This window comes from Ambystoma mexicanum, chromosome 10 (assembly GCF_040938575.1).
Source record: "Ambystoma mexicanum isolate Mex_15411 chromosome 10, UKY_AmexF1_1, whole genome shotgun sequence".
Classification (NCBI taxonomy): Eukaryota; Metazoa; Chordata; class Amphibia; order Caudata; family Ambystomatidae; genus Ambystoma; species Ambystoma mexicanum.
Genome location: NC_090932.1, coordinates 1,279,031,894 through 1,279,052,726, shown reverse-complemented (window position 1 = coordinate 1,279,052,726; position 20,833 = coordinate 1,279,031,894). Strand labels below are relative to the sequence as shown.

General features: G+C 46.6%; 1 protein-coding gene across 1 annotated transcript in view; it reads left to right on the top strand.

Annotated features, from left to right (window-relative positions):
• The window catches only part of THOC5 (THO complex subunit 5), a 476,028-nt gene that overhangs the window by 85,566 nt on the left and 369,629 nt on the right, over window positions 1–20,833 (top strand). The gene's annotated exons all lie outside the window — the stretch shown is intronic.

Below are 20,833 nucleotides of genomic sequence, written 5' to 3'. Positions count from 1 at the left end.
AATAAATTAGGCAACTTTTTTGAGCATATTAATATGTTGATCTCTGTGGCACCACACAGAGGTGTGCCCATTTCCACAGTCCATTAATTCCTCCACACCTACTGAAAATCACATTACAAACTGCATAGAAAAGCATGGAAAATGTTACCATCTCACACAGAGTACCAGAGAAAAATGAAGCCAAGGCATAGCAAAGAGTGTCTGGGGTTTGATTTTACTAGAGGCCCAGGGGGTGGGTGCAGAGGTACAGGGAGTGGGGCGGGGGGAGATGCTGGGGGCAGGGAAAGAATCGAAGTAATTTGAAAAAGGGATGGGTGCCCCAGGTACCGTTCTGAATCGCTAGCTTTGAGACTGTGGCTACAAAGGGCTGTTCTATTTGCCATTACAGATGCATATATATGCCATTCACTATACTGTCACTGCTGTGGGATAGCGTCACAAATTAGGGACAATGTGCCATGAGCTTTTTCAGTTTCGTAAATAAGGGAAGGGTGTTGGGGATAATTCTCCGAAATGTGCTACTTCCTTAGAGACCCCCAGCACTTTTGCTGGACTCTAGAACTTTTTAATTTTTAACCTGGAGAGAGTGAGACCCTTTCCCACTCATGTATTTTTCTGTGATTTGAACTCTGTTTCTTTTGTTTTTTTTGGAGTCTGACAAACTCCATAGGCATCTTTTGACATTGTGGCACACAGCACCTTCAGTGCAGTGGCACAGGGAAGTCTTTCAGATTTCCCAAATGTTTAAATACCTTTCTCTTGGATAACTGCTGTTTCCAAGTGCAGTGAAGTGAAATTGACTTTACTTACATTTCTAACTTTCTAGACCCAGCACACACTATCTTACAATAGGGTGCTGGAGGGGTTACTTAGTATCCCCTTTGTCTAATTTCTCATGTAACATTTGTGTTACCCTTTCCACAATCAATGGCTGGTGGCAGTGGTTTACTTTTAACTACTGTTGTGTGTTTTTACCATGGGCTGCGGTTGCAGCTGCAGTTCAGCACCCACGGGTGGCATTTTTGTCAACATGGCCCCGGTCTTCTTTTTTCACTATTTCCTGTTGGAACGGTCCTTCTTGAAATTTACTGTTCATGCAAACCAGGTTTGGTCCCTTTGTTTGTTTTGTCTTTGGCGGGATTCACGAGTGAAGCCCGCCTCTGGCTCCAGTATGTCTGGCAGGGGCAGGAAGTGAGGGAGGTGCCCGAAACTCCCTGTGCTTAATCCCCTTGGTTACAGGAATGCACCCAAAGGTGATTGCCGGCTGGCTGTCTGGCAGGGACAGCCACCCTGCTGCGTGATTGACAGCTAGGCTGGAATGAATGGGAGAAATCTGCATAAAAGGCAAGATTTTTTGGGTTGGAAGGCAGTCGATCACTGGATGTAGGAATCCAAAAAAGAACTTGCAAGAGACGCCTGCTGCAACTCCTGGACCATTGGTTTGCCCAGTGAAGCCCTGCTGCTTTGCTGAAGCCCCGAATTCGCCTCAACGAGAGAAGCACTGCAAGGACGACTTCTCGCCTTGAGTTGGTGGGCCAGTCAACTCCAAAGTATGCCCGTCTGGACATCCTCTCGAAGCTGGCTGTACTCCCACTGCTGCTGGAACCGAAGTGCTAGGGAGAGGAATACCAGATTGTGTGCGTTGCTTTTAAGTCGGACCCGAGCTTGTGGAAGATCCTCCAGACTCCCAGTAAGCGGGACTGACCAAGCCTGAGCCACCTCATCAGAGTGCTGGACCCCAGATGTGAGGAAAGTCCAGAGTGGTTTCCGAGAGTCTGCACTGGTGCTATTTGCTGAGACGCGAGGAGCTGAAACCGCGAATTGCCACTGAATAGAAGTTGGTCCTTTTCTGCGGCTCACTGTCTCAGAGCAAGAGTCCCCAGAAGTTCTTCCTCTTGTCCCCACGACTGAGGCCCAGGGACAAAAGGATCTGCAGAGCTGCACAGGAACAGAAGCCAGCTGGAACAATTTCTTCTAACGAAAGGTACTGTACAGTCTAAGAGAACTTACCTCTTGTTGTAGCCTTACTTGATCTCCGTTTTGTTTTGGTTGCTTCTGTAGAGTTGCTTGCTTCTTCTATTACTCACAAGCCTTACAGCTTGTGTTCCTATATTGATTATACTTTTCTACAAAGACTTCTAAAACATTGTGCAAGACTTTTACTTACCTGCAAGAAGTGCTTCAGCTCCCCTTGACTTTTGCCCAATTGGCTTTGGCTGGCCTGGCTCCTTGAATGACTCTTTTCTCCTCTGATTGTGTGTTCTGTCTTCGTTCCAGGAAAGGGTTAACTGACTTTGCATTGGGGGGTTCAAAAAGTACTTACCTGCTTCAGAATAATTGTGTGATCTCTTGTCTTATTCTAATGACCCTTTTCTTTGACACTCATTTAAGTATTGCTCTAAATGTACCAGTGATATATTAATGTCCACAGTGTCCTAGCTATTGAAGTCACCTGAGGGTGTAGGAAGTGTCTGTGTGCCATCCCATATGGGTATTTACTGATTTAGAGAAACTCAGTGTGTGTATTTTGCAGTGTATTTGTGTGTTACTATGTATTGCCCCTTCTGAAGAAGGCTTATTTAAACTGACTGTTAAATAAATTAATAATTGTTTAATCAAGAAACCTTGAGTGTAAGTGTTTATTTGGATACGTGTCACTGTGAATCTATGTGTAACTCCCCTACTGCTCACATTGACCCCTCTTGAGATGAGCCTGGCTGCTCAACCACACTACCAACCTGCGTAGTACAGACTTATGCCAAAGGTAGGGTTCCTATTGCCAGGAGGCTAAGGTTGTTGTAGTGCACCGAAATGGTACTGCTCCAAATCTTACCTAACAATGGGAAATGCAAAGAGATGGCATAACATATAGTGATATATTACATTTCTGATGCTTTTGACTCTCCTTGGAATCACTTGCTGTGCATATAGTCCGACATCTAGTGGTAATAGTGGAGTATTGCATCTTGTCTTTCGAGGATCGAAAGGAAGACGTCGACATGGGGGTGCTTGGAACACTATCCCTAATGTGACGTGTAGTGTCCCCAAAATCCCTCACACGCTGAGGTCCCTCCGTTTTTTTTCCACCCAGCTACCTGGTCTCCCTATGCGGAGCTTGTACATTGCAAAAATGATAACTTCTTTATCCACGACCGTTGGTAGTTAGTCTTCGACCCTTCATCATCGACGACCACTTCTGCTTCCTGTGCTGAAGATGCCTGTGGATTTCGTCGACTGGTGCTCCTGTCGACCAAGTGGCCCGACATTCCTGCCAGGTCTATACTGTAGAGAGAGTGGAGCCTGGGGTTTGATTCTTTGTAAAATGCATTTCCTTTTTCTCCCCTCTTTAACCTTCTGGTCTCCTGTCGCTTCTCACCTCAGCTATGGAGAGGACTCCTTTAAGTTTTGCCCTTCCTGCAACAGCAAATACCAGTGGAAGGACACTCACCAAAGGTGTAACAAGTCTCTGCTTTGTGATCTCGAAAAGCAGTCCTGCAAGTCTTGATGACTTTTACATCCAAAGACTCTAAAAGATCGACGTACGAAGCTGTGGGCGGCCTGCGCCTTGCAGGCCGAGAGGGGATCCCCCACCACTGCAGGCGCCTCAAGTGATGAGGAATCAAGCAGCAGCCATGGCTGCGATGTGGAGGCCATTGACCTCTCTGCGGAACCGTCAGGTCCTGAAGTGCCCGTCCCTGGCAGGCAGGCCACTGGTTCACAGGGGCACACCCACACTACTAAAAGAAAAAGAACCCCACAAGCTCCCTCGACAGATTAATTGAGGTAGCGGAAGACGCCAACAGGCCAGTTGAAAGTTGCAAAGACGCCCACCGATCCTCATGATCGGCCGCTCTCCCCGCAACCGTCAACACGACATGCGTCCGGGCATTCATCCCATAAGGGCGTCTCAACCAAACATCACAAGAACGCTGACGTGCCTGCTAAGAGCATGCCAGCTCCAAAGGTTTCGGCAGCGCTGAAAACCTTGACGACCACAGGCTCGTCGAAAACACTCACTGATCTGCCCGAACTACGCGAGAGTCTTGCGGCCATCGTTTCGGCAGTTAATAAACCTTGACACGTCCAAACGTCGAGAGGAGTATCCAGATGGGTCACAGCCCCTAACTAAGACTATGGCAGATAAATCCCAACCACCGAAGGACTCCTGTCCTCTAGAAGAGCCCTCCCTCCATCCCCCCTCTGGTTCATCCCTATGTACCAGAGTTAGGTTTGAAGGATACATGAACAAACTTTCCAAGTTTGTTGATTTCTCTGAGAAATTGATCACCCCGAAAGACCTAGGGAGGAGGATTCCAGTCCTACTCTTTCAAAAGTCCCAAAACTCTGAAGTCATTTTCCACAGGAGGTTTTAGAATTTTCAGAACCTGAAGAAGTCTATGAAGGCTCTCTAGTCAGGGATAAAATCTCTTTGAGGAAACGGACCAGTGCCCAGACTGGGGTGAGGAACAGCCGGCAGAGGAAGCACAATGGCTTTCCCCTACTCCAGATCCAGGCGTCCTTTGTCTGGACTCTCCCTCCTCACCTCCTTAAAGGCAAGCCTCACCCATTGACGACCAAATGGCCTTCAACGCAATTCTTAAGAAGGCTGCAGAACATTTTAAAATTGTCACACATGAGGCAGTACAGGACACAGACTTTGTGGAAAACCTCTTAAAAGAGAACCCCCCACCCCACCCACGACAACGACAGGCGATTCCACTGCTTAACATGATCAAAAAGCGACTGGCTCCTTCTTTGTTATCTCCATCTCTAACAAGTTAATCCTCGAAGAAAAGCTTTTTCACCCCTCCCCTACTGACAACTGTATATCCGGGGCCATGCGACTCCTGACTTCCTAGTAGTCACTACTACACAGAAAAGAGCCAGAGTGCCCTTGTCTACGGCTGAGGCACCACCAGACAAGGACTGTAAAAAGTTATACGCCCTCGGAAAGCGCATCACTACGTCAGCGGCATACTCCACGAGAATACTTCAGGAGGGCCTACAGGAAGTACCAGAACCGGCACTATCACGCCTGCTGACGGTTGTTACCGAAGGGAGACATGTCAATCAAAATATCCTGAACAGCACCTTGGATGCTGCTGAAACAGTGGGATGGACCCTGGCCCAGGGTACCCTTCTAAAAAGGCATGCGTGGTTCAAAAATTCAGGCTTAAAGCCTCAAACGCAGGCCTCCCTTATAAACAAGCCAATGGAGGAGACTAATTTGTTTGGGAGGGCAGTAGAGCATGAGACTCTGAATCAAATTACAGAAAGACCCTATCGTCAGCGAGGAGGTAGCTCTCGACGTTTTTTTCGGGGGCAATCCTTTTCATGATCCCTCCCCGCCCCCCCACAACCAGTATGGGACAGGGAGTGCACCATGGTCCTCCGGACAAGGCACAACTCCCTCAGGTCAATACCAACAAAGGGGTCAGCGTAGAGGCAAAGGCAGGGAGAGAAACTCCACACCAAGAGGCTCCTCGGCCTCCGCTCAAAAATGACTCGCCTGTCCGGGTCCCCTCCCATGCCTCCCCGGTTGGGGGATGAATAACATCTTTTCTTCATGCATGGGAGGGGGTCACTTCAGACCAGTGGGTGCTCAAGACCGTCGCCCACGGTTATTGTATCGAGTTCAGCTGGCCACCTCTATACCGACCACCAACATCCAGACTATCGCCAGAACACCTGAAAATTCTACTGCAAGAGGTGGAGATCCTTCAAGAAAATGGCACGATAGAAGTCGTCCCCATTCTACAGGTAAACAAAGGTATTTATTCAGTGTACTTCCTTGTACCCAAAAAGGATCTCACTATGCGCCCTGTGTTAGACTTGCGCCCAGCGAACAAGTTTGTCAAACCGCAAAATTTCAGAATGGCAACATTGCTGGAAGTAATCCCGCTGCTAGTACAGGGGGATTACATGGCAACATTGGACATGAAAGATGCATACTTTAATATTTCAATGTTGCCAGCGCACAGAAAATAGCTAGGGTTCATGATAAAAGACAAGCACTATCAGTTCAATGTCCTTCCCTTCGGCATTGCCTCAGCCCCAAGGGTGTTTATGAAAGAACTGGTAGTAGTAGCGGCTCACCTGTGCAGGCAGTCAGTCAATCCCGATCTAGCCTTACCTCGACAACTGGCTAATAACGGGGGATTCGTACGGAACATGCCTATCTAATACCCAGAAGACAGTAGATCTCCTTCAGTCTGCGATTCTCAATCAACGAGAATAAATCCAGCCTAGACCCCAGCCAAGCCAAGCAATTTCTGGGGGCCTTAATTCGGACCAAAGACGGGCTCGTCTTCCCCTCCATCGAGAGGGTCCAAAATATGCTGTTCCAGATCCCTCACTATGAAGCCAATCGCGAGGTGACCGTACGCAAGGCCATACGACTGTTAGGGATGATGGCCTCCTGCATTTATCTAGTCCAACACGCACGTTTGCGCATGTGCCCCATTCAAGAGTGGCTCTCGAGCCAATGGTGTCAGGCCAGCGCACATTTGCACCATCTAGTGGTTGTCTCTGCAGCCCTCGTTCTCTCTCTGCAGTGGTGGTTGTTGGGCAGAATTGCATGCAGTACCCTCTGGGACCACCACATAAAATTAGGACTACAGGCGTAAGTAAAACCAACCTTTGGTATAAGTCTGTACTACACAGTTTTGAGCAGTACAAGGGTGTTGCACAGAGGTCTTACAATCACAGTGGTTCAAGTAGAGACTTATACTTATTAATTTATTACACAGTCATTTAGAAAACATTAACTAGTAGGAGGCAACATAATATTGTACACAAACACACTTCAATACCAAACCAATAAGTTTCTGAGTAAATTAATCTCCCTTGAAATGGGAGACAAAATGGAAGTTCAGTTAATTTGAATGGGAGTAGAAAGGCACAAGTTAATAGAATAGATCACAAATTCTTTCTTAGGCAGTGCAAATAGTTTCAGTTGACTAGAGGACTCGATTCAGTTCAATAGGCCTAGGCCAAAGTCAATGGGCTAGTGTCTTGGATCGGAAAGAGCAGTTTTTGTAGTAAACTGTAAAGTCTTTGCCAATGTTCTCAGAAGTAGTTTGTACGAAAAAGTCTCATATGTTGGGTCACAAGCTGATTAGGCCTGCAAGTTGGGAAAGTTTCACGAACTTTCACTGCGAGAGCTAAGTTCTCTCAATCGGGCTGCCACAGTACCTTAGTATGAAGAAAAAGATGCAGCTGAAGACGTTCGTTCCTGGCAGTTCTCACTGTTCCTGAGCCTCAGTCGTGATGACAAGAGGGAGGACATCGGGGGGACTCCTGCACTGCACGGGGACAGGTCAAATGAGCTGGCAAAATAGATCTTCGCTTCGAGTAGCTGTCGTCAAACACACAAGCTGGCCTCCTTCCCTCTGGTTAATCCTAACCAGCTCAGAGAATGGTATCCAGGTGGCTTGCGAGTTGATTGGTCCCCCCAACTCAAAGGGAGAAGTCGTCCTTGAAGGGGCTTCTCTGTCGAGATGAACTTGGCAATTCGGACCTTTAGCAGGGCTTCACCGGGCAAACCAACGGTCCAGTGGTTGCAGCAGCCGTCCTCTTCCAGCTCTTCTTCGGTTCTTTTGTTCCAGTGGTCGACTCTGCCTTCCAGTCCTGGAGACTCGCTTTTTAAACAGTTTTCTCTCATTCATTCCAGCCTAGCTGCCACTCCCCAGCAGGATGGCTGCCCTTGCCGGACAGTCAGCTAGCCAATCACGCCAGAGTGCATTTGGGTCTCCTAGGAGACTAAGCACCGGGAGTTTTGGGCACCTCCTCACTTCCTGCCCACCCCAGACACTCAGACGACATGGGCGTACTTCAGTCCTGAAGCCCGGCAAAGGCTCACGAACAAAGGAACCAAACCTTGTTTGGCGTGCAGAGTTAAACACCAGAAGGACCTTTCCTCAAAGAAACGGTGAAAAAAGATGACCAGAGTCTGTTTTTTACAGAGGGGTCTTGGGCGCCATATTGGAAAACATGGTGGCCCCGATTTTTAGCTACTGGTGTTCGCGGTCGGGAAAAATCATGGTAGTTCGTTATAAAACCACTGCCACCAGCCATTTCAATAGGAAAGGGTAGCTCTTGACAGCTACAAGAGTGTTTAGACATAGGGGATACTAAGTAACCCCTCCAGCCCTCTATAGGAAGATGGTTTGTGCTGGGTCTACAAATATAAAAGACTGGTAAAGTCAATTTAACTTTACATTCTCTGGGGAACAGTAGTTCATCCCACAGAAGGTATTTAAACCTTGGGGAGTCCAAGGGACACCCCTGTGCCACTGCACTAAAGGTGCTGTGTGGCACAACAATAAAAAGACGATGCCTTATGGGATACCTTATTGGGTTATCTAAAACTCCATAACCAAAGAATACAAGAGTAAAACACACATCAAAATACCTGAGAGTGAGAAAAAGGCTCACACTCTCTCCAGGGGAAAAAAACCAAGTCCTCAAAATCCAGCAAAGTTGCTGGGGGAACTCTAAGGTGAAGGGAAATCAGAACATTTCTGAGAATTCTCCCTAACACAGAGCATCAGGTTATAGAGACTCTTTCTGAGCAAACTAACAAGTCCAATTCCTAATTAGCAGCGAAGGTCAGTTCAGAGAGGGCTCAAAGTCTTACGAAGCATGGAAATAGCAACATTTCCTGAGGATGCTTCTTGGCTCCTCAAAAGGATACTTGCAGACTCAACACGACAGAAACCCGGTTAAAGGACTTGCAAAAGGGATACAAGCAGCAACTCTGAGTGAGACTCCTAGCACTTTTTGCTGGACTTCTGGACCTTTTTCTTTCTATCCTGAATGTGTGCAGCCTTTTTCCACTCATTCACTCATTCATTCCTTTTTGCTCTGACTTTTGGAACTCTGTTCTGTGTTTTTACTTTTACTTTTACTATGGAGTTTACTTTCCTCCATATCTCTTAAGGCATCTGTGTAACTCTTAAAGCTCCTTACGGGCAATGTTGCAGGGAACCCTTTTGGTTCTCCTTTGAGATTATTTTCTTTATACTCGAGTAACTACAGTTCTTAAGGATAGAGGGATACTTCGTATCCCTCCTAAAACGTTATAGTATGAGCGATTAGCACACACCACCTTATTTGGAGTGCTAAGGGGATACCTAGTATTCCCATTATCTCTACTCCTGTGACATTTTCGACACATAGACAACCCTATAGTTATGGCTGGTGGCAGTGGACGTGTTCTACCAACTATTATGCCAATTATTATTTATTTTTTTACCGCAGACTGTATTTAGTCTCGGTTGTTCACAATAGGGTCACCTATGTTCTTACATGGTGGCTCCTTTTTTCTTTTTTCACCATTTCTATCGTGGTTGTCCTTTGTTAGCCTTTCTACCACTCTTGAAGGCGGGAGGTCTGTGTGTGTGTGTGTGTGTGTGCGCTTTGCCTTTGGCGGGAACCCTTGGGCGTCCCCGCCTAGACGCCAGTGTGTCTGGGCAGGCAGGAAGTGGGGGACTTTTTCACCCCCCTTTGTCTGCCGGAGTGCCTGAATGGAACCAGTGCCCAATGGGGGGCTGGCTGTCCTGAGCGACAGCCAACCGCCCCTTTCTGTAAACTGCCAAGAGAGATTGCATAGGGGTGTGTGCTGAAACTGAATTAAAGGGTCCTCGATTGAGGCTGCTGGTGAGACACCGGAGTGAGGAATCCAGAGACGGGTCCGTCACTGCTACACAGAGGAGAATCCAGCCACAAACATTTCTTCTAACACAGCTGTTAGGACAGTTTTTCTGAAGGCCAGCTGAGTGCTTAGTAAAACCATACTACTGAGACAGTACAAAACTCCACTCTTAGTATAATGCTGTGTCACCTGAGTATTTTGTAGTGTAGATAGAGCAGCCAGGCATATCTTGGGAGGGAGAGAGGGCTGTAGCTTGGTACGAAGAAAGTCTAGCATACATATGGTCCAAAGAAACACAAACACTATATAGTGTAAAAAATAAATGGTTTATTTAAATACAAGTAGGCCAAGATGAATCCAAGGTAAAAAGTACTATCGCATTATATATAAGCACAATTATGAAAACCTACATAGACCAAAGCATAGACCCTGTTCAGAAAACTAACTGTATTTCTAGGGAAGTCAGACCTTATCAAACACATTTGGTATAGGACACACCTATTCATGGGGTGGGGGTAGTAAAACCACAAGTTACTTTTGTTTGTTTATTTATTTGGTATTGCGCGCCAAACCCATTAGGTAGCCGGGCGCAGTAGAGGTCAAGACAACTTAAGCTTGGTTACACAATGAGTACAAAGAAGCATATAATATACAAGACAGTTTGAACATAGGCTGCCAGGATGGTTACAGAGGCATACAGAGGGAAGCAAGTAAGAGACATGCAGCAGAGACAGGAGTGCAAAGTACCGAGAAGGTAAGCTAACAGTCATTCGTTTGTAGCCATTTAATTACATTGAGTCTAAATTTAGGATATGGTTGTTCCTTTCTGAGGTCATATGGTAGTGCATTCCAGGTTTGTGTTACAATAACTGGGAAGCTAGATCCTCCAGCTGTGGCACGTTTAAATCTAGGCATTTCCAGGGTATAGGCATTGGCTGTTCTCGTTGGACGTGTGGACGATCTTCTATTTATCCTTTCAGCAAGGTAGGGTGGGGCCAAGTTGTTTAAGCATTTGGACGTAAGGGAGGCTGTTTTTAGAAGTATCCTGTCAGATATTTTTAGCCAATGAACCTCTCTTCTGGCATCAGAGATGTGTAATCTCCTAGGGATATTCAGGGCTGCTCTTAGGGCGTTATTTTGCATTCTTTGTATTTTGTCGATGATATTTTTGTTGGCACCTGAGTAGAGAGCATTACAGTAGTCTAATCTCGACATTACAAGGGCATTGGCGAGAGTGATGCAACTCGAGGTAGAGAGGAATGGTCTGCAAGCTCGGATAAGCTTACAGGTATAAGCTGGGGAGGATGCGACTGAGTTGACTTGTTTCTTGAGTGAGAGAGTGGCATCAAGATAGAAGCCTAGTGTTTTGACCACTGGCATCACCTTGATGAGATTGTTGTCGATATTGAAAGCGGTATAGTTGGGGCTAAGTTTTTTTTTTAATGTTAGTTTCAGAGCCTAGGATTAGTATCTCAGTTTTATCGTCATTCAGGCAGAGGCTATGAGAAGCCATCCATGTCTGAATGAGGAGGCATACTCTGTTTACTGAGGCTGTGTCCTCCAAAAAGTTGCCCGAAAGGAGAATGAGCATCTGGGTATCATCTGCATAATTTGTGTAGGTGATACCCAGTCTGTCCAATTTGTTGAACAAAGGCTTAGTAAAGATGTTATGCATAGTGGGTGAGACACAGGATCCTTTGGGTACTCCACATGAGATTTGAGTTGGATCAGCAGCCGTTGGGGGTGAAAAGACTCGCATTGTCCTGTTGGCCAGGAAGGATTGGACCCAGGCTTTGGCTTCCCTTGAGAAGTGCGCCGCCGACCTAAAATGGTTACATAAGACTGCGTGATCCACTAGGTCGAACACTGCAGAGAGGTCCAGGAGAAGTAGCATAGCTGTTTGTCCCTTGTCCTTCAACTCGTCAATTTGAGTCTTAAGGTCTAGCAAGGCAGTTTCCGTACCATGGAGTGGGCGTAAGCCAGACTGTCGTGATCCTAGTAGATGATTAGCTTCTAGGTATTCCTGAATTTGAATATAGGCTACGCTATCAATAATTTTAAGTAGAAAGGGGACAGTGGTGATTGGTCTATCATTGGTAGGGATGGTAGGGTCTAGTGTTTGTTTTTTAAGTAGGGGGAGGACCCAGGATTCTTTGAGGTTATTACTGTATTGGTTTTAAAGGAAGCGTTTATGAGCTTGGAGATAAATGGGGCAAGGTCTCTAGCCGCATCCTTTATGATTTGTGCCGGGCAACTGTCGCCCTTGCAGTTCGATGGTTTTAGAGAGAATGATTTTTTCCGTGTCAAGAATAGAGATTTCTTTAAAGGTAAATTATGTAGTTGTGTTACACCCTGTGTCAGGGGATGGTTGTTGCTCAGAGGGGGGGCAGAGAGGCTTTTTTAATTGATATTTTCTGTTGGAGTGTAGTGATTTTGTTTAGGAGGGCTTTTTGGATTGCAGTGCACCATGGCTTGTCCTCCGGGACAGTGTCTGCCGGTGGAGTTGGGACTTCCATTTCACAGAGGATGGAGAACAGTTCCTTAGTATTGGAGCTAGCTTTTGCAATTCTATCATTGAATATATTTTTTTTGTTGGTCATTTCTTTTTTGTAGTATTTGGAGAGTTCTGTTAATTTAGCCTTATTGACAGTAGTCGGGGAGTGGCGGCCGATCGTTTGCAATTTTTTTCTGTAATCTTAACTCTTTAAATTGAGGTGTGAAACATGCGTTCAGGTGGGATTTTTGCCTGGCTTTGCGCATTTTTAGTGGGGCGGCGGAGTCCAAGGCTTGGGACATGGCAGTATTGAAGATTTCGACTAAAGATTTAGGGTCAGCATTATTGTTAACATTATTCAGAGAAGGGAGGAGGTGCGGAAGTAGTTTTTCTGCTGTGATGTCCTTTTTGCTTCTTGTGGGGAGTGGGGGTGCCATCTCAATGGTTTTAGGACTAAGGAGGTAGAGTGTGGCTGAGAAGTTGATGAGGTGATGGTCGGACCATAATTGTGGTACATTATCTGTAATAATAATGTTACAGTTCGAGCCAGCCACCCAATCCAAGGTGTTACGCAGAATTCTCAGAAAAGTGCTAATTCTCTTCTAATCCAAGGTCCGAGGTGGGTGGGGGGATAGGACTTTTTGTGAGAGTCCATGCTCTTTGAGAAGTGCAGCTATAGCTTGGTTACGTTTGTTTCCAGCCTCATTGAAGTCGAGGTTGAAATCCCCCAGTAGCAGGGTTTGTGAGTGGATTTTAGTGTTGCTGGTTATGATATCTGTAAGGTCCTCCTCAAAGGTTCCTAGTGGGCCAGGGGGTTTATATATCAGGTGGATCGTTAAAGTACGGTTGTTAGGGAAAGTTTAGCCGTGAGAACTTCGCATGAGGGACATGTAATTGGAGTGGAAAGTCTAATGGAGAGGCTAGTTTTGGCGATGATAGCTAGGCCGCCACCGCAAGAGTTAGGCCTGTCCACTCTAAGTATATGGTAGCCCTTGGGTATTCCTATCATGAGGGCAGGACCTGCCGCATCATGGAGCCAAGTTTCAGTTACGGCTAGTAGGTCTAGATTCTCATTGTGCAATGTATCTGCAATTTCAGAGGCATGGGCTACTAGGGATCTGGCGTTGATAATTGATCCAGATAGGGATAGTGTGCCTTTATTTGTGGGGTGGGGGGGAGGTTTTTTTTTTTTGTAACTATATTGGACCTAATCTGGTTATTAGGAGTGGGTAACACTGTACGGGTGTTGGTATTTTTAGGATCATAGAGCCGGGATAGTCTGGATCTAAGTCTCATATTTCTATCCAGAGGAGGATGCGTTAGGGGGGTGGCTAGAGACATATAGTGACTAGGAGGCGAAGTGTAAATACTAAACATAGTGTTCTCAGGTTGTCAAGCATGTTCAGGGCTATGCCGTGGGATCTCAGATGGTGTTTTGGATCAGGTGAGATTTGCTCAGTAGGCTAGTAGCAGGTTAGTGTTGATTGTACAACAATTGCACTAGTGGGTTGGGGTAGGCAAAGCAATAAGTTGCACAAGTAGGCTAGTGTCAATAGCACAAGTAGGCTAGTGTCAATTGCACACGTAGGCTAGTGTCAATTGCACACGTAGGCTAGTGTCAATTGCACACGTAGGCTAGTGTCAATTGCACACGTAGGCTAGTGTCAATTGCACAGGTAGGCTAATATCAATTGCACAGGTAGGCCAGTATCAATTGCACAGGTAGGCTAATATCAATTGCACAGGTAGGCCAGTATCAATTGCACAAATAGGCTACTTTACTGTAAGTCAAGGGTAGTAGACCCTGTCAGTCCTGCAGTGGCTCAGTTAAGGAATCACTTAGTAAACCAACCCTGCTACCAGGATGCATTTCTGAATAGTGGAACACAAATTCATGGAACCGTATAAACCTTTAACTACATTAAGGATAACCTCAGTTATACCAGGGGAATAAGACCTTTTGGTGTAATGTACAATTACAGTTTCTTTTCAGGTCAGTGGAACACAGACTAAGGTAAGCAACAACTCTCTAACTTATTTTAGGAAGGCACAAGGTTAGTAAAGCCCACAATGAACTTATTAAGACCACTGCCATTCGAGGTAAGACCTAAGGCAGACTTGTTGTAAACAGGCTATACAGAAAGTTAGGGGACAGAAGACCCAACTGGTAAACGTACACACTTACATTCTGAAAGAAATAGTTAGGTGAAGCCAACAGCATTACTTTTGGGAAGAGGTCCAACCAATTAACAGGTGAGTAAAATAAACTTTTATATACTTTTAAGAATGGCAAAACACATTCAAGGTAAGTAAGAACTTTCGTAACTGCTCACTCAGAAGGGCAGTTAAGAACCAACTCTTTCACAAGTAACTTTTAAACGCTTCTTATACTTTTCAAAGCAGAATCCTTTTCTTTCCCAGTCCTTCCCTAGTTTATTGCATGAATTCTTTCGGAGGAAGTAGAGGGGCCCTAGTGGTCTAGGTGCCAGCTGTAGCCAGGGTGAGAAAGGGTTTAGTTGCAGGCAAAGTCAGAGCTCCTAAGGAAGTCTATTCAAACAAATAAGTATTTCACTTTAAAGTCAGTTAGGGTTCAGGGACTTCAGAGATGGCATCATAGAAGGATTCCAGCAGTGGGCCCGGGTGAACTGGATTGAGAGGTGTTACGCAGAATTCTCAGAAAAGTGCTAATTCTCTTCTACCTTAGAGACCCCAAGCACATTGGCTGGACTTCAGGACTTATGATTTTTAACCTGGAGAGAGTGAGACCCTTTTTTCCCACCCTCTCATGTATTTTTCTGTGATTTAGTCTCTGTGTTTATTTTGACTTTGGAGTGTCACACAGCACCTTCAGTGCAGTGGAACAGGAAGTCTCTTAGATGTCCCAAAGGTATAAATACCTTTTCGAATGAATTGTGTCCTCCATTGTATTCCTCATCTTCGACATGTAATGTCCAGCTTCAGCTGCTTCCGAAATAAAATTCGGCAGAGGGCGCTGTGCATCGATGGCGTCGAGTCGATGTCCCTCGAACGCCTCCGTCGAGGGTGACCTCATCAGAGGATATATGTAGCACGCACGGCACCCATTGGCCTCAGTTCTGTTTTTCCGCAAACATCGTTTGCTTCGTGTGAAACTCGGCACCTCATAACTACGTTCATTACTCATTCGAGTGATTTGTGCTAAAACTCGACAATTCTGTCTTCATAATCAACACCCTCGACACCCAAGTCCGGGTTAAGAAGTGCAGGGATTGCGGTTCTAAGATGTCCCTAACCGACCCGCATCGAATCTTTCTGCAGAGCCTGGGGGAAGGCCACAATACTGTTACCTGCTCCAAGTGTCAGTCGATGACGGGAAAGGCCCTGAGGGGACGGAAGGGGAAACTCAAGGTAGGAAAGAGCTCCAAGTCCCTACCTACTGGGCCTTCGACCGATGAGTCGAGAGGCGACTCTCCTCAGAGGAAGAAGGGCAAGCGGTCCAGGTCTAGGAGTGGTTCTCGCCACTCGTCAAAGGCGAAGAAGTTGAAGAGGAGGCACCACCGGTTCCCTTCGTCAACGTCTTCGTCCGAAAGACAAGGCCATGCCCCGGTCAAACCTTCTAAAGAAACCGAAAGGGAGAGGTCTCGGCCCAAAACCTGCGTGCCCTCAAGCCCGAGTAAGAAATGTGATTCACATAGAGAGCCCTCGAGGCCTTGATCGGAGAAATCCAAGGATCACTCGAGACAGGGGGAGAGATTGAGGTCCTCCATGCCATCGAGACCTTCGACGCTGTCGGTGCCGATGAAGCCAATCTGGTCCTCGACCCCTACTAAGACTTGGATGCCATAGACACCACTGTCGACATCAATGCCGAAACCGTTGATGCCAGCTGTGCACATTTTGCCAGCTAAACCTTCAGACCTTCCCAAAAAGGAGCGGACTAGAAAAGTGTTGATGACTTCCACAAAGTCGAAGCCTCTGGTTTCTCATCCTGAAAAAATATACCCCTCTTCCAAGAAAAGACTTTGAAGTCTTTATCCCCTATTTATGAGGGAGAAGCGCATTCAGATGAGAAGGATGCCCCTTTTGGTCTAAAATCCAAATGTTCCCGAGTGCCTCATTTCAGAGGAGAGTAAGATGCAAGATCTTTATGATAATTTACATGATGCAAGTGGGATTGATACATCTCCTGAGCTGGAGTTCGAGAGGCTCGACCCAGGAGAGCATGCTAACTCTTCATACAGGCAGCTCATGTCTAAGGTTGTTGAATACTTAGGTTGGTCTAGGCCTGCAGCACCCTACGACCAAGATGATTTAACCAACATTCTTAAAGGGTCCACCTACTGATTTTTGCCCTTCCATGTGGAACTTCAGAAAAGGTTGGCCAGGAATTGGGAGACTCGGAAGTTGACAAAAATCTCACCAAGATATACCGCCCCTCCAGTAGCAACCCCGGCTACCTGTCAAAGCACCCCACTCTGGAGAGCCTGGTGGTCTAAGAAGCTACATTCACTTCTAAGCAAGCAGCGTACCCTAACCTCCCTCCTGATGGGGATGAAAAGCGTGTAGATGGATGGGCGAGAAAGGTATTTTCTGCAGGGAGTATGGCGTTAAATTCTGCCAACTCCACTTGTGCCCTTGCGAAATTTTCGTATACTATATGGGAGTGTATTTCTATGGTGGCAGAGCATGTTCCCGAAGGTGAAGAAAGGGACAGCTTCATGGCTATTGTTAGGGACGGCAAAGAAGCCATGTGTGAGTCCCTTGGATTCTGCAGATAGCATCAGCAGGTCCATGGCTACAAGCACTGTGATGCGCAGATTTGCGTGGTTGAGGAAGTTGGGTTTTGCAACGGATGTTCAAGCTAGACTTCTCAAACATGCCTTTTGATGGGTCTCATCTGTTTGGCAGCAAGGTTGACAAGCGCCTTGAAGTTGCAGACCTTGAAGGCGGTGGGCAAATCTTTAGGCGCCGCTGTTGGGCAACCTCAGCTTTTTCGTGCTAGTGAAAATACCTGAGGTTCGCAGTTGGCGGCTCGCACTGTCAGTTTCGAGTCCTACCATTCGGGCTGACCTCCGCCCTGAGGGATTTCACCAAACTGATGGTTGGTGTGGCAGCGAATCTCAGGAGAGGGGGGGATTCATGTCTACCCCTACCTGGACGATTGGCTGATCAGGGCGTGTTCTCCCGAACAAGTCCTGGATCATCTCAACGTTGCCTGCCACTCTCTTCAGACTGGCTTCTCCCTCAATTACAAGAAGTTCCATATGACCCCTTCCCAAAAGCTCCAATACATCAGGGCTGTGATAGATACATCGTCGGGAAAGAGCTTGCCACCCGAGGTGGGAGCCCAGGATATTCTTCAGATAATTTCAGAATGCCCAAGATCTTCCGGCTTTCGATTATTTGAGGTTGCTCGGCCTCATGGTATCCTGCATTTTTCTGGTGCCAGACGCCCGCCTGAGAATGAGATCCCTTCACTGGGCTCTTGGAACACAATAGTCCCAGTTCTCAGGAAAGATGTTGTACCGACTATAGATTCCAACCAGGGTCTCACAGGACCTGCTGTGGTGGGCCTGCAAGGAAAATATTCTGAAGGGAGAACCTTTTTGGCAACCATGGCCGGAGATTACAATAGTGATGGACGCCTCACTCACAGGGTGGGGAGCCCACGCCAACGATTCGACAATCAGTGGCCCATGGTCTCCATCGGAGTCCAAACTACACATCAATCTTTTGGAGCTAAGGGTGTTCAGACTAGCGCTGAAGGCCTTGCTGCCCTCTTTACGGGGAAAGAATGTCCTGATAATGACGGACAGCACAGTGGCCATGTACTACCTCAACAAGAGAGGAGGTGTAGGTTCACTACCACTGTGCAGAGAAGCTATGCAGCTCTGGTACTGGGCAATTCGAGAAGGAATCTCCATGTCGACGGTTCACCTAGCGGACGCTCTGAGCAGGCAGAGTAATCTCCCACGAATGGGAACTAACTAGCTCAGGAAGTCCTTCAAGAGATCTTCACCCTTCGGTGAACCCCTCAAGTGGATCTGTTTGCTACCTGTGTCGACCAAAAGTGCGCACTGTACTGCTCCAGGGAATTTCCTCCAAGAGGAGCTCTACGAGACACGTTCGTGGTAGACTTGAGTGTTTCCACTTCTGTATGCCTTTCTGCCAGTCCCTGTCATTCCTCATGTAATCGGGAGGTTGAGAAGATTCAGGAAACGCATGATCCTAATTGCCCCGGATTAGGCCAAGAGAACATGGTACCCAGACCTTCTGGACAAGACCATCTGTCCTCCGATACGTCTTCCACAAAGAGAGGACCTTCTATCTCTAGAGGAGGGTCGGGTTCTCCATCCAGAGGTCATGACTCTCAACCTTCATGTTTGGTTTCTGAAAGTTTGAGCGACAAGGATTGGATGACGTAATGTAGGTGTTGCTTTCAGCCAGAAGGCCAGCAACACAATCTGTGTACCGTTGCCGTTGGAATAGGTTTGTGACTGGTGCAGAGAAAAGAATATTGATCCTTTTCAGTGTAAAACTCTGGGTGTTTTATCATTCTTGCTTTCATTAGCCAATAAATCATTAGCCAATAAAGGCCTGCAGGTTGGAACCATTAAGAGCTATATGGCAGCCCTGTCAATATTTAAGCGCTCACCAGAAGAATGTTCTTATTTCAAGATCCCATTGGTGACTCAGTTTCTAATAGGGATTAGTAATTTGATCCCTCTGTCTCCTTTTCAGGTTCCGGTTTGGGACCTAAATTTGATTTTGAAATTCCTCATGCTTGCACCATTTGAACCTTTGCACACTTGTCCATTGAAGTTGTTAATGTTTAAGAAAATACTATTGATTGCTCTAACATCTGCCTGTAGAGTGGGTGAGTTGCAGGCACTTTCTTCCAAGCCACCCTTTACCATATTCCACAAAGATAGGGTTATGGACTGGAGTAAGTAGATTCATTCAGGGGTGGATTACATCCTCCTGTCCCTTAGTCTGGGGGATAGGGGGGGAACGAGTGTTAGGGAGAATTCTCAGAAATGTGCTCATTTCCCTTCACCTTGGAGACCCCCAGCAACTTTGCTGGATTTTGAGGACTTGTTTTTTCCCTTGGAGTGAGTGTGAGGCTTTTTTTCCACTCTCTCAGGTATTTTGATGTGTATTTTACTCTTGTATTCTTTAATTATGGAGTTTTAGCAGACCCCATAAGGCAACATCTTTTTATTGTTGTCACGCAGCACCTTTAGTGCAGTGGCACAGGGGTGTCATTTGGACTAAGGTTAAAATACCTTCTCTGGGATGAACTACTGTTCCCCAGAGAATGTAAAGTTAAATTGACTTTACTAGTCTTTTTAAATACATAGACCCAGCACACACCATCTTACAATGGAGTGCCGGAGGGATTACCTAGTATCCCCTGTGTCTAAATACTCTTGTAGCAGTCAAATGCTACCTTTTCCTATCAAAATGGCTGTTGGCAGTGGTTTTATAACGAACTACCATGATTTTTTCCTGACTGCGAACACCGGTAGCTAAAAATCGGGGTGGCCATGTTTTTCAATATGGCGCCCACGACCCCTCTGTAAAAACAGACTCCGGTCATCTTTTTTAGCTGTTTCTTTGTGGAAAGGTCCTTCTTGTGTTTTACTCTGCACGCCAAACCAGGTTTGGTCCCTTTGTTTGATGCCCTTCGGCGGGTTTCAGTGCTGAAGCCCTCCTCTGGCGCCTGAGTGTCTGGGGTGGACAGGATGTGAGGGAGGTGCCAGAAACTCACTCTGCTTAGTTTTCTGGGAGACCTGAATGCACTCTGGCATGTTTGGCTGGCTGACTGTCCGGCAAGGACAGCCACCCTGCTGGGTGAGTGGCGGCTAGGTTGGAATGAATGGGAGAAAACTGTTTAAAAGGCGAGTCTCCAGGACTGGAAGGCAGAGTCAACCCCTGGAACGAAAGACTGAAGACGAGCTGGAAGAGGACGGCTGCTGCAACCACTGAACCGTTGGTTTGACCGGTGAAGTCCTCCTGCAACCCCGAATCTCCAAACCACAGAGAAGCTCCTTCAAGGACAACTTCTCCCTTTTGAGTTGGTGGGACCAATCAACTCAGCAAATGCCTAAATACCATTCTCGGAGCTGGTTAAGGTTAACCGGGGGAAGGACACCAGTTTGTGTTTGGAAGCCACAGCTACTTGAGCTGAAGCGACGCCATTTTGTTTGCTCCGACGACGATCCCGTGCAGTGCAGGAGTCCCCCGACGTCCTCCCTCTTGTCCCTACGACTGAGGCTTAGGAACAGTGAGACCTGCAGGACCTACCAGGAACCAACGTCTTCCGCTGCAACTTTTTGCTCCACTTTAAGGTACTAGGTGTCATATGGTTGAGAGATCCCAACTCTTGCGGTGGAAGTTTGTGAAACTTTCCCAAACTCGCAGGCCTAATCAGCTTGTGACCCGACATATATTGCTTTTTCATCTGATCTACTTCTAAAAACCTTTACAAAGACTTCTCCATTTGTACCAGAACTGTGCTATCCTATCCAAGAACACTAGACTATTGACTTTGGCCTGGTCTATTGAATTGAATTGAACTAACCCTCCTGGTGCATTGAACCTTTGCATTATCTAAAAGAAGGGTTTTCTAACCCTTTGTACAAACCTATGCTTTTTATCCCTATTTAAAAGTATTGAAGTGCTAATTGGCTCCTTTTTCAGGG